The 14207-nt window shown below is 44.7% G+C and overlaps 1 protein-coding gene and 1 long non-coding RNA gene across 10 annotated transcripts in view; one reads left to right on the top strand and one right to left on the bottom strand.

Moving 5' to 3' along the window:
• LOC139061125 (uncharacterized) overlaps positions 1-14207 on the bottom strand; it is a 401615-nt gene that overhangs the window by 279576 nt on the left and 107832 nt on the right. The gene's annotated exons all lie outside the window — the stretch shown is intronic.
• LOC139046687 (GRIP and coiled-coil domain-containing protein 2-like) overlaps positions 1-14207 on the top strand; it is a 159229-nt gene that overhangs the window by 133548 nt on the left and 11474 nt on the right. For 2 of the 9 annotated variants that reach the window (XR_011515183.1, XR_011515182.1), the window contains exon 20: positions 101-276. The exons of the other annotated variants lie outside the window; for them this stretch is intronic. The gene's annotated coding sequence lies outside the window, so the exon portion shown is untranslated. The remainder of the gene's footprint in view (positions 1-100; positions 277-14207) is intronic. 9 annotated transcript variants of the gene reach the window in all.

Below are 14207 nucleotides of genomic sequence, written 5' to 3'. Positions count from 1 at the left end.
ATAATGCTTTATTTCTCATTGCATCAATTCGCACAAAAAAAGGAAAAAAAAAAAGATAGGCTGCTGTTCGCGACGTCCAGAAGTGCAATTTCACGTGCAGTGCAGTTCACGATCTATGCTGCATCCGGCACAACCACCAGCTTCTCGTAGGAGCCAACGGGAGCGGCGGCCGCCGAATCGCCTGTCTTATAAATAATCAGCAACTTCATCCAGCTGGCTGTGTGGACCGACCAGCAGGTGCTTGCAAGCAGTCGTTTTGCGCAAACGCTCGTCATTGTAAGGACCATTCTTTTGCCTGTAGGCATAGTGTGTTAGCATAGCATTACTGTTCTGTCATTACCAACTGCTGCCACCCACTCGGTATTTGCTGCCTTTTGGCAAGTGTACTGGGACAGCACCTCCACAAACGGCATCCACGAAACCAACAAATTAGTGCCAGTGAGTGCTTCTTAGTTCTGCCTAATCAAAAAGTAAAACACCTAAAACCTTAACTTCAATGTTGGCTCATAGGTATTATATCTAAGGCACATTCAGTGCAGTCCACTATCACTACTGTATCCAGCACCATCTCCACCACTTTGTAGAAGCAAATGGGAACGGCCACCACCCAACCGCGTGTCGTATAAATAATGGCCAACTCTAGCAAGCAGGCTGCATGGAATGACCAGCAGGTGCTCGCAAGTAGTCATTTTGCACAAACGCTTGCCATATTAAGGACCATTACTTTGCGTGGAGGCATAGTGTTTTAGCATAGTGTTACTGTTCTAGCATTACCGACTGCGGCCGGCAGCTTGGTACTTTCCACCTTAATTTTGGCAATACTGGGATGGCACCTCCATTATCGGCATCCATGAAACTGACAGTGCCAGCGAGAGCACCTTAATTCTGTGCACGGTGCAAGATATATACTCTTCAAGTGAGGAGACTAGTGAGAAACAATCGACCAGATAAAGTAGCCCAGTGACGGTAGCGGATACCTATCGGCGTGACGATGCGACTTCAGTTAGAATGCAGGCGAGAGCTTGTGTGGACTAAGTCTGTCCATCCACGCGCCACCACCGCTTTTGCTAAGTAGCACCAACTATTGATGTGCGCCGCCCTTTCCCCTCATGCCAGTTCTGGTTCTGGTATTTCCAGTACCGGCATTTCCACTTTCAGTAGTTGCTAGAATTTCCGCTATGACTGCTTTATTGTATGATGACTGCTGTTGGACACTCACAGGTGCTTATCGGCTGCAGCAGTGGGTGCTAACCTGAGTAGCTCGCTCTAGCCCCTCCACCTACATGCAGGCATCATCTGTGTTCGTCTGTGTGTTGAGTGCACGCTACGCCCACTGGCTTTGTCTGTTGTCCCTTTAAAATGACAAAGCTGGAGAGCCATGGGCCAGTGTGTCACTTCCGCTCGCAACAGGAAGCTGAAGCTACGTAAGTTCCACTTGGCGCCGGAAACTAAGGGGGTGAGTGCGAGAGGAGCATGGAATAGGAGCGTAGGTTGGCGGTATTTAACCTGGTCGGCGAAAACGTGGATGGAGGGGCTTTAGAGTGGACAAGGAGCGCGTGGATAGCACAAAGCAACCAGAGAACAGTGCCTGCACACACATTGCCATATCTGCTCCGTCAAGGCGATGCCCTCTCCCCCACACTCTCCCCTCACCACGGTGACCTACTTTCACACGTCGCTCAATGATTTCGGATTTCCTGCGAAGCGCTGGTTGCTATACCAAAGGGAGATAAAACCGATAAAACCTTTTGTGTCTTGAAGTTGTGTTGTACTGCCGATAGGCATCCGCTGCTGTCACAGGGCCGATAGACGTGCGCCGTTGCTACTTCATCTGGTCGATTGCATCTCGCAAGCAAGCCAAGAAATGTCCCAACCTAAAGAGTATGTATCTTACACCATGGTTCTGCGTAATCAAAAAGTAAAACAAATAAAATCAGTAACTATAATGTTGGCTCATAGGTACTATATCTAAAGCACACAGCTCTCTTTTAATGGAATAACACATGGAATTCAGTGGGTTCTTCGATTTTCTTAAATTTGTTATATCTGGGCTTACTGGAAGCTTTCAGGCTTGCCAAACCCAACTACGGTAGACGCATGAAGGAGGATGCTGTGCCGGCTCTCTATTTGTCTACGAAGGGTAGGCTTCGACCTCATCAGAGATGCCACGTGAAGCAGCTCTCCAAGCTATGCATTTCATTTTTCAATCAATCAATCGGAAACTTTGTTACATGATTAGGATGCACAGATATTTGGACTGATAGCCTAAATGGCTAGGGACTGGCCCAATAAAAAAAGATGACTAGCAACACTGTACAAACTGTTACTAGTGTTTTAGGGTGATTTATTTATGCAATGGAGCACCAGCGATAATCCAGGTGGTGCCGGCCAAGCACAAGCACTGATCTCGCGGACAGCAGTGGACCCAAAGTGCTGCTGCTGCTTCTTCTTCACTACACCAGTAATAAATATAGATAATTGCTATGCATAAGTACTAATTAGTAAACAGTTATTCGTACAACACAAACAACCGCATAATAACCATTTGAGGGTCAGTTTTTTTCACCATGTGCGACCGCCCTGGGTCAATTCTTTTTATCGCAGATTCCAATTCTTCTAACGGACCTATTTCGTGCCATAATTTTCATTGGCTGACCGTTGAGTGAGAAAAAAATATTTCGCGTTGGTATATATGTACTGTTTACTCATGAATAACACCAATAAAAAAAAAGGAAATAAACTTATAAGAATTAAAAATTTGATGCATTGTTATACACAGTTCAAGGCTTAGAAAATGCGCACACGAGAATATTTCGCAAGTTTCAAGTGCTCCTACTCCTACACTAATATTTATGTCCATAGCGTAATCGAACTGCATAGGTGAGCGCACTCAAGAAAACTGCGTGGTTGTGTGCGCATCAAAAAAGCAAAATGTTTGACTAACTACTCCTAATCTTCATCTTATTGCCAAGCAGAGGCAATTAGTTTTCGAGTCTAAAAAAAAAAAACGATAAAGGAGAGAGAGAGAGAGAAAAAAAACATTTATTAGAACCATCAAGGTGGTTGCTCTTGAGGTCGAGTGGGTGGTGTCCTCATTCCAGGACTCCACTGGCCATGGCTGCTCGACGTACTTGCTGGACGAGAGCTTCTTGTCCCGCCAGGGTATCGCCGGTCAGCTGTACCTCCCACCGCTCAAATTGCGTGCTAGGCGTCTTTAAGTGTTGAGGTTTGCCCCGGCACCCCCACGAGATGTGGAAGAGTGTAGGGCGTGTGTCGCCGCACCAGGGGCAGATGCCGCGATATGTATGTGGGAACATTTTACTGTATTTGTGTAGGTTAGGAAATGTGTTTGTCTGAATAAGTCGGAGAGCTACGGCATCTTCAGTGCTGAGCTTTCTGTGAGGTGGAGGATAAATCCTGCGGTTGAGTCGCTGGATCTCGAGTCGGTCGCAGTAATTGGACGGCAGGGGCATGAAGGTAAATGGTGGGGATTGATGAGACGATTCGTCTTGCCCCGCTCGGTTGATTAGCGCTCGAGCTAGGGCGTTCGCTCTCTCGTTCCCCTCCAGACCCGCGTGGCCCGGCGTCCACGTGATTTGATGGTATTCTTGCAGCCTCGGGCCTAGAATCTGAGGAAATGCATGCACGGCGACATCCTTCCTATGCGCACCCCTGCGAGCACTAAACGAGCGATAAACAGGCGGTCAGCCTTTCAGTAATTAGTAATGAGAGAGCCATCAGTTTTGTGAGCACAAGAAGCAGAAACCGCCCACGGAACAAAACCAAAACCACCGTCCACCCGCGTGCCAATGCGTGAGCGGTAGTATGTAGATGCGCTGGAGCAAACTAGTCCTAAAAGAAACCATGAAACAAAAACCGAGAGAGGGAGGCACGAGAAAAAAAATTCCCTGTATTCTCACATAGTGGCAGCACATGCCAGGAAAGAAAAAGTTAGGAAATTGGTGCGCTTTTTAAGCGTACAGACGGCGCCGTAAATATACAGCATCAATTATTTGGATTTGTTTGCGGCGCCGTATACAGTCAACGACCGATTTTTCGGACCCTCTAGGGAACGTGAAAATGTCCGAAAATTCAGGCAGTCCGAAAAAAATAAATGCATGCAAAAAACCGCACCTTTTTCTTTTTTTCTCGAATCTAGAGGTAAAGGGCGAAGTACCAATCTTCCGAAACCCTGCCAAAGCATCAATGAAGGCGCTATAAAAAGAGGCATTCAAAAACTCTGTATGCAGCCGACTGCCGGTTTATTATGTACATGTGCATCGTCGGGCAGCCAGTGTTATTGCTGCAGTGGCTTGAAGAACTTGTTGATTGTTGTTTGGACGGTGTTCCGGTTGCATGCGATCACATTCGTCTTGATCTGAGCAAGGGTCATGTCAGCACTGTACACTGATGAAAAAGTCAACAGTGCTCGCGTCAACTTGGCGCTTGTAGGTGGCGCAGGCATTGGCTCCTCATTTTCAACATCGGAGTCTTCTGAATTCCCCACAACCTGACGGAGTATGCCCTCGTCAGTCAGTTATGTGCAGAACTTGAGCTCGTTGTCAGCGTCAACAAACTGTTCAAAAGTTATTTCCGTGGGTACGGTACTGCTTTCCGCGCTTCTATGCCATCGGCGAGGACGACGAAGACGGAGTGGGGGCCATCGAAGGCAAGCAAAATCCTCAAGTTGCGAACAGTGGAGTTCGCTGACGAGCGTTGAAGCACCTAGGCCTAGCTTCGCAGAGCACACTTGACAACAACGTTACTAGATTACCTCTTTATAATAAGCTAGTAACGTTGCTTGACACAACAGCACAACCACACACCACGCTAGCCAAAACGTGGCCTGCGCGAACAAACAAAATAGCGCCGCTCCGGAAACTCCGCCGGAAGCGGAAGTGTGGCCATTTGCGGCGATGAACTTAGCCAGCGTGGCCAGACCAAATCGGTGTGTGACGGCTAGATTCGGCTAGTTGTAGTTCAAAGCGTTGATATGCTTCGGCTGCAAGTCGATTTCCTTCGCAAGGGCGCTGCACGAGGAGCCAAAGGACCTTCCGTCGCGTCAGAAAGTCCGGAAAATTGGACGGCGGGGGGTTCGAGCGTCCGAAACTTCAGATGTCCTTATACATTGATTCTATGGGGCTCGTGGCGGTGCCGTGAAGACGTCCGAATTATCAGGCATGTCCGAAAATTTGGGCGTCAAAAATTCAGTCGTTGACTGTATTTATGTCATTGACCCCAAAAGGGATAATAAACAACAACAAAGAGCAGCTGAATCAGGGGCAGTACACATATTGCGTGATTATGAAACTTGCCACAGGAAAATATCAAGACAATGTTTAAGTAACTCTACATATTATGTTGAAACTTGTTGCAAGTTTTATTTCAGGGGGTAAGTCACTATATACCTTAGCACAGGAAAATTCGATTAGCTTTTCATCATTGACGCACACAGGAAGATTAAGATCGCTGCTGCTTGTGTCATCGGTTTAGCGATGGGAAAATGAAAATGTTTTGAAACAGAGGTGTGTCAGCTTTTATTTTCCTGCTTACTTGACAAATCTTGCAGTTCCGCAAAGTAGCACACGACAGCACACGTTAGCCCCTTGGAGAGAGTGCTGCAGGGATGATACACCATGTAAAAAGTAATGATGCACAGAGATCCGCTTTTGTAGACAGAGAGAGAGAGAGAGAACTTTATTCAAAGTCCTTGGCTGTGTTCAAGGGAGGTGGGTGGCCGGGAAGCAAAGCCCCACCAGAGCCTCCCTTCAGAGTAATGGAGTAACGGTGTTAGGTAAGCTGTGCATGTTTATCCCCATAATTCGCAACAATAGCTAAGGTGGCAGTGAAGTAAGCTAATATGCAAAGGCCGTAGCAAAGTCAAATAAAGATATTGTTGCATACTTATGAGCATGTAACAGCTGAAGGAAAGCTTTTTACAAACAGCATGGATTTGGTATTTCCTTTGAATGTTGCTATCAAATGTAATTAGTAGTAGGTATTTAATGCTGTCAACAGGTTCAATATTTCGGTTATTTAGTGATATATTAATTGAAACATAGTTAAAACCCTGTAATGCCCAATGTATCAAATAGGCTATGCTGTTTTGATGCCTAAAAATTCTGATTTTAGCAAGTAAGATTACATATATAGCCTGCAGTAGTGCTTTTGCTACACTCCAGCAACTTTGTGGTTGCGGATGCTTCAGCAAAGCAATCACCAATTCATTGATAACTGTACTAAATTATACCTCAAATAACATTTCATAGTTCTTTTTGTTCAAATATACTCCCCATGGCCAGCAATAAAGGTTTATAAGTTCTTCTGATCTTTCCTTTATTTGGGACTGTGTTGGGGCATTACAGGTAAAGGTTCTTCATTTGTGAACGGAAAATAATGTATTTAGTCTTGTCAGTATTTGATAGCAGTTGATTGTCATGAAAGCACTTTGACACAGCTAGCAATTCGTTGAGCATGGTGTGTTGGAAGAGTGCAAGTGTACTTACTGTAAATATTGAAGTATGATCGGCATACATTAAAGCTTTTGATGACTACTACTCGTGTAAAATAATTAACACATGAAGAGAACAAAATAGAACCTACTACTTCACAAGTTAAGTTTTCTTTACCTTGACCCTAACCTTTTTAAGTGGATTGGATCCTTCCTTCTTAACTGATTAGAATTTGGCGTTCCACAAGGGTCCACAGGGGTCCGTCCATCCACAGGGAATTTGAAATTCTGGCATTTCACAGGGGTCCGTCCTTGGACCCCTTCTATTCTTAATTTACATTAATGATCTCCCTTTCACTGGTTCTTCTGACATCTTTCTTTTTTCTGACGATTGCGTAATTTTTCGTGAAATTAATACTGATAGAGATATTAACACTCTCCAATCTGACATAGTTGCTGTATCCAATTGGTGTAAAATGTGGCGAATAGAACTAAATGTCAAAAAATCCAAAATTACGTGTCACCCCAAGCACTAAGTCATCCTATCTATCTTTTGAATAGTGTTCCATTAGAGTCCGTTACATCTTATAAATACTTTGATGTTCACATATCATGTCATCTAAATTGGACAGTGCACACAGAAAACATCATTAACAATTCTAACCATATGCTAGAATACTTATGTCGCAACTTTTCCACCATTCCTCTTTCAGTTGAACTAATACTTTACAGAACCTTAATATATCCAAATATTGAATACACTGCTTCTGTATGGGATCCTATGCATGTAAAATTAATCACTGCCCTGCAACTTATTCAGAATAACTCGACTCGTTTCATTTTGTCTAACTACAGTCGCACTGCTAGCATAACAGCCGTGAAAGCCAGTCTTTCCCTTCCGTCTCTAGCAGCGCATTGAAAAATTGGCCGCTTGAATTTATTTCATAACATATACTACCGTACCATTCTTCACGACAAATCTTTTCTATCACCGCAGTATATGTCCCTTCACATTGATCAGTGCCATAAGGTAGGTATTCGATTCGAAAACATTTTCCGAATCTTCCGTGCACAGCGATCGTTTGGAACCAACGTTTTCGCAAGGCACTAACCACCATTGTTTAAGTTGTTACGATCGGCCAGCGGGGGAAGTGACCTAGCCTCCTGCACCACTGTGACAAATTGCTTCGGGAATCTAACAATGCGTCCCTTCGGACAGACCTGAGGCGACAAGGCGAGGCATGTTTGGTGGATTGAGTGTTGGTTGATGGCTCACTGTCGCTGTCAGGGACGATGGGAGCAAGAACCTCCTGGAAAAGGGTGTTCTACACCATTCGCTCACGGACTCCGGTAACTGCCACTGCCAACCAAGATGCGCCAGTTTAAGTCAAGCGTGACAATCCCGGTCTACGAAGCTCTCCTCCTTTCTTTGTGTTCAGGAAACAAAGGTGCCGGAGTGCTTATGTTCATCTTTCGTCTTAAGGCATAGCCCTCAGTGACTTTGGATGCTCCGGTTGGATGAAGGTTTGACCGCAAATTTCCTTGACCTAGGGATCTAGGGAGGACCAAAGGGATTTAAGCAGACTGCTGAAGTGTGTGCAGTACGCTCTGATGTGTGCTTGCCAGAAAGATGTAGTCGGCTGACCTGTAGCTCATGCTACAAGAATGATGTACTGCGCTCCGTGCTCTGGCCAGTACAATACCCCTTGTTCTATCTAAATAAGTTTGCAATTCCAATGTAAGTAAACCTCCTATTCCATTCCCCATCCTGTCAACCTCGTAATCTTCACAAAAGAAGCAACCCTCGTCAACTGAACTCTGACAACAGCGTGGGCCGCTTAGCCTTCGTGTGACGCCTCGATAGCCCAGGCCAGCTACCTGTTACCAGACGCACCGTTATTGTAGGCTAGAGAGTGACCCTCTTTGTGACGCCAGACTCCAAGGCCACAACCCCCGGCTCCTACAAAGTACATGCCCTGTTTGAAATTGTTATTATTACTCACTGTATCTTGCTGTTGTCTTTGATTCCATTTTTTTTCCCACTCCCCTCTGTAATACCCTTGGTTTTGAGGGTAAATAAGTAAACAAATAAGTAAATGAATAATAGACCGCTTGCATAATGATGACAACCCTGTGCTCACATTGGCTTCCTGGCACCATCACGACGGGAGGAGAGCATAGGATGCGCGTCGGAAGTTTGTGGGCCGTGCAGGCTCTGTTTCAGCTCATGCCGACTGGATTGCTATACCAGCGCATTAGATATCACCATATTGCAGCATGCCATGCTTCTTTTTGTGTGTCTTTTGCTGAGATGGAATCGGGAATGATGTTAGACTAGACAAATGTTGCAGTTCCTTGAGCCAACTCCTCTTGAACTCTTCCTGTTGCCGCTTTTGCATTGCAGCAGACAACGCCTTCACGGCACTAGCGCCGGCACATGGCAAGCTATATTCTACTTTCCCCTGGGGGGGAACTGAGATTGTGTTCACAGACGCATACTATAAAGCAAATGTTCTATGAGTGTGTCGGAGCATCGTAGCAAACTCACTGAGACCTCTAGCAGAATCAGCATGGCCCACTAACTCCTTGTGATCGTCCTGTGCTCACCCTGTGCTTGCCTGCACATCTACCCTTTACGATGGTGACGGGGACCCAATGTGTGCACAGGGTTATTGGCAGTATGCAAGAGTTCTATACAGACCCTTGTGGCACATCACATGGGACATTTTTAGATGCGAATTGAAACTCATAGACTTGTACTTTTTGCTTTCGCAACTTAGGATAACTATGAATGAAAAAAGAATTGTAAGAGCTACCAACAAAACCAAAGCACTACAGTTTTTATAACAGCACTTAATTACAAGTGTTATACCAATGCTTTCTCCAGTGACAATCTTTTGCTGGTTAAAGGCTGAGTTAATGCCTTGGGATAATGTAAGGACCGCAGTAGATGTGGACTTTTAAGGGGTGAAGTTGTGGTGAGCCATCAGCGTTAGATCGATGATAATTAAGTGGCTCCTAAGCATGCGGTTCCACGCGCCGCACACTTGAGACAGCGCTCGAACAAGAAACGATCGGACCAGCCGGGTTCAGTGATTTCGTCTGTGTTTGACCAACGAGTAATAAAGAATGTGGGAGATCGTAAACCACACTTCTTCCCACAAGTGATGACCCAGATGCTGTTCAGGGCAACTCGCATTATTTTTGTTAAAGGGGTCCTGAACCACCCCTCAGGCTTGGTGAAAAAACACATTCCGCGGATAGCATGTGCTACTCTGAACATCTCAGCCAAATTTTGTCGCAGTGCGTGCCGTGTGGAGCTCACAAACAGTGCGCAAAGTTAATTATATTGCTCCAGCACTCTTTTCAAATAGAGGTCTTCTCCTCACCTGTTTAGGAGCTGCCGGCGACTTGCATGTCATATGCAAGATTCCCATAGATGACTGCTATTGATCGATAGCCGATGTCAGTCAAAAAAGGTGTTTGGATCACTGCACTTCTTCCTACTGTCAGTAGGTATATTAATTGACGCAGTTTACTAAACAGGCTTAAAGGGTGACTGTGGCGTTTTTTTAGCCATAGTAGGAATATTGTCATTTTCAAATGATATTGACAGTCCTTTCACTGGTAGGGTTGTTCAGTTTGCTTAGAAATTTATCAATAGTTTTAGGTAACCAATAAATGAGATACTAAAACCGAAGCAGGTAGCTGCTTCATGTGACGTCATGATGAGTCTATGATGTCAGATCCTACACTACCATGATGTAAACACGCAGAACACGTGCTATACGCGCTGTGCACATGGCGCTAACGCCAAAGAAGCAAAGCTGATGATACCTCCTGACGATACAGGGAGCTTTTACAAATCTTTCTAACTAAACACCAGCAATTTTAGCTATGATTTCAGTGACATTGGTGGTGTAGTCTCTGATGCCAAGAACACAGGGTGGCCAGTAAAAAGTCATGAGTCGGGAACACGCAATCAATCTTTAAAATTCATTTTCAGGAAAACTAAATGACTTGCAGCCATATTGTTTGGCACAAATAATCAGAGTGCAAAAGAGAATGTATATTCAAAAGTTTATTGAGATTATTGGACATTGAAAGATTGCTGGAGTTGCCCTTTAAGTAAGAAAAAATTGCTCTTTGAATGTCGGTAAAGATTGCGCACTCCCAAAAGAAAGCGACTATCAATTTGGCTGCGCCCGCCCGTGCACTCCTTATCGGTGTCATAACCATAGGATCTCGCTAATTTCAATTAGATTTTGACCATCAACTAGCCTAGAACCACGCGAAATACAAGTCCAGACCACACACGCTTTATGCCTGCGGCGCCTTGCGAGGGATGGCAGTTGGCATGTTCAAGAAACGTGTGGTAGCAGGTGCTTGCTCCCGGCCACTCCAGGCTAGAAGCGCTTTGTGTGGAGCTATTGACAGCACTTGAAAATGTGGTATGTGGATTTGCCTACTAATTCATGCGAGACAAAACTCATCCGCACCACATAGCACAGCCAGACTGGAGCACACGAGTGCCAGCACGCACTCCAGTTCTGCCGTGCACAGTTGGGCATAGCAGCATAGCGTAAATACTGCAGCCGCTGCTGGGTGCCACAATGAGCCCGCAACGAGCATAGGTGGGACCACTGCCACTGGCACTGCCTCGGTCCTTTGGTATGGAGGATGTTGAGGGGGAGTGGGAAAGGTAAATATTGCACTTGTACTACCTATGTTTGTACTAGGTCGTTTCGAAAAATTGTTTTGGTTCTTCGTTAATATTTTGGTTTTATTCGTTCCAAGGTGTTTTTGAGCCTTTAAAGAAGTGTGGTTCAGGGCCTCTTTAGCCCCTTTAGGCACTGTGTGCACAACTGTGCACGCCAAGAAGTGCATCAAAAGTAAAAGCACTGATGAAAATAATGATACTTAAAACTTGTTGCACACATCGCGAAACACTTGCGGTTGGACATCTGCTGCAAGTTAGAAAATTATGCGTAATGTGTTTTAGTAAAATGGGTTGGAAAGTAGACGGCTGGGTGTTCGGTCTCGGGATCAGTATGTCATCCTGTAGTGGGTCCACTTCTTTCATTGTTTTTCACAATGTTTAACATCAAGCACATTTCTCAAGTGCCTGGATAAATGGTTTCCAATATGCTAGATATGAAATAGTTGATAGTCTCATATCTGACGTTACTGTAGAGAGTTCTCAAATAGAGTTCACATACTCTAATCTTGATAAAGCTCACCAAATAATTGCAAATGCTTAATTTGTTTTGCAGCTATATGCTTTTCATGATTCTTAAGATGCGAGAAATGTGGGGAAACTACATATTCAAGAAATAGAATTGGTGCCTGAATGCGTTAAGGAAGTCCTTAAGTTGTTGTGCCATTAATTTTTCGAAATTGTGCTTGTAATGCTCCATATGGATATTGACCTGTAGCTACCAGGGATGTTGGGGTTGCTGCTTTTGTACACTGGCACAACTTATCAGCACATAGAACTGAAGGTGCTGCTAACAAATGCAAATGTTGCCACGTTGCCAACATCGATGCTAGTCACGCGAAGCACAACAGCACAATTATGAAACCATCTAAACAGCCGAGCCAACACCGGCAAAAGTGCACCGATGGAAGCTACATAGCACTTGCACAACCGGAAACCAGCCGAATCTTGTAATTGCTCTTAACGTCATTGGGGGGAGCATATCTGGGTTGCGGTAAGTGAGACTTCTGTGATCTGAGAAAACCTACTGAATGTAGTCAGAGTGCCATTTTTAGACTACAGGAGAAAAATGACTACCTCTGGAGTGCTCCAGAATGACCACCCTAATTCGCTATAAATAGAGCACATAACTACAGTACAACCTAGTACAAGGACAGTGCAAGCAAATAGGAACATTCGTCACAACATTGCGTCCCAATGGGGAATACTGTGAATGGCCTCTGGGTATTTATAGCTCTCATTCTATAACTGCAGGTATTACACCAGTGAGGCTTGACTGTTGCGCGTGAATTCAGAGCATTAGGTTAGCCCAGATTTCAAACTAGGTAGCACATGCATGTATCCCTAGTAGTACCAACACATCTGTTATTTCTGTGTCAAGAGAAAACGACACTATATTGCAATATACCACATGCATGCGTCCCTAATACTAGTACCAACACACATCTGTTATTTCTGTCAAGAGAAAACAACACTATATTGAAAGAATTCACTAGCATAGCATGCCTGCCGCCTATAGTTTTTCTCAGGCACTGGACACTATTTATGACTTCTTTTTATTTATTTATTATCGGGCACTATTTGTGACTACACATAAGACTTCTGGCGACATCAGCGCCTTAAATACAGTCATACCGTCTCTGCGTATCCCAGCACGCATCGCCATGAGTGAACTACAGTAAGCTGACGTAGTTTCACACCCATTATTGTTAATGGATAGAAGCAAACAGCCAGTGAATTCAGACTTTCTCATTGTAATGGTATTTTCTGTACTTGTACAAGTGTATTTCCGTAAGTGATGTGTGAATGTGTAACTTTTATGAACTGGTGTTTTGCCCCGCAAGATGTAGGCATGCTGCAATCTCATGTAAAAAGTTGCAATTGGTTCTAGACCACATTTCGGCCTTGCTTCCACGACCACTTGAATGGACCTTGGTATGACTGCGAGACCTGGACCCCTATAGGGGTCCAGGCTGCCGTTCATGTTGTCTATGAAATTATAGAATGACAAAACAAGTGATACTTGAATTCCTCATTGCAACAAATATACGTCATCAAGACCAAAATTTGTTTAATAAGGTAAACGTTCATAGCCTTTTTATGCCTATTTCCTAACCATTGGGTAGGCACTCAAAAATCGAAGTACAGTATAAACACGAGACACTTCCTAGCGCTGCCATCTTTACTTCTCTTACAGGTGTCCAGGCTGCCAGCCATGTAGTCTACGAAAGGAATAAAACAATGATACCTAAATATCCTATTGCAACAAATATAAATCAAGAGCACAACTCCTTTAATAAAGCAAGCCTTTCTAGGTAGACAACACGGCAAAGAGTTGCCATCTTGAAGATTGGCATAATGCATTGCGTGATGTATGTGCAGTGGTCAGCGATTGAAACGCAATACTCGGAGCGCGTCACTGCCGGCCCCTTTTTTTGTGCCACCATTGGCCACTGAATTGCTGCATTTCTGTATTGCATGAAAGCGCGAGCCTTTGCAATGCATTGTGACTGCATTTTACCCTCCCAGAGATCACCCAGCACTTAACAGTGGCGCAAAAAGTGCTGGCCGCCATGTGGTCTGAATATCGCATTTCAATTGCTGTACATGGGACAGATTCTCGGTGGAGCCTGGCATAAAACACTTTCATGTTAAAATCACCGAATTTGCCCTTGAAAGGAAGGAGAGGAAAGTGTTGTCTTCTGTTGCAGCAAACCATTGCCAGTATGCATGTAAGCCTGCACAAGGAAAGCTAGGTAAATGCTATGCAGTTTTCAATAAAGTCTACTCCTTCCCTGGCTCCCAGCCAGCTTGTTACTTAGCTGCTGCATCAGTGCTTTGCCACTAGTCACAGGAAACTCAGTTGGTTCTGGCAGCGGCAGCAGAGGTGCAGTGCACTGAAATATTATGTATGCACAGCGAAAGTTCATGAAAGAGCACTTCTGTAACATGGCTTTGATGGGCATGGACATCTCCCTGGAAGCCTATGGAGTGTGTGGTTTTCTGAAGTGAAATGTGAGAAAACGCATGGGAGAAGAG

The sequence above is a fragment of the Dermacentor albipictus genome, chromosome 1, assembly GCF_038994185.2.
Source record: "Dermacentor albipictus isolate Rhodes 1998 colony chromosome 1, USDA_Dalb.pri_finalv2, whole genome shotgun sequence".
NCBI lineage: Eukaryota > Metazoa > Arthropoda > Arachnida > Ixodida > Ixodidae > Dermacentor > Dermacentor albipictus.
The sequence above is the reverse complement of the archived record's forward strand: the minus strand, read 5'-3'. Positions and strand labels throughout refer to the sequence as shown.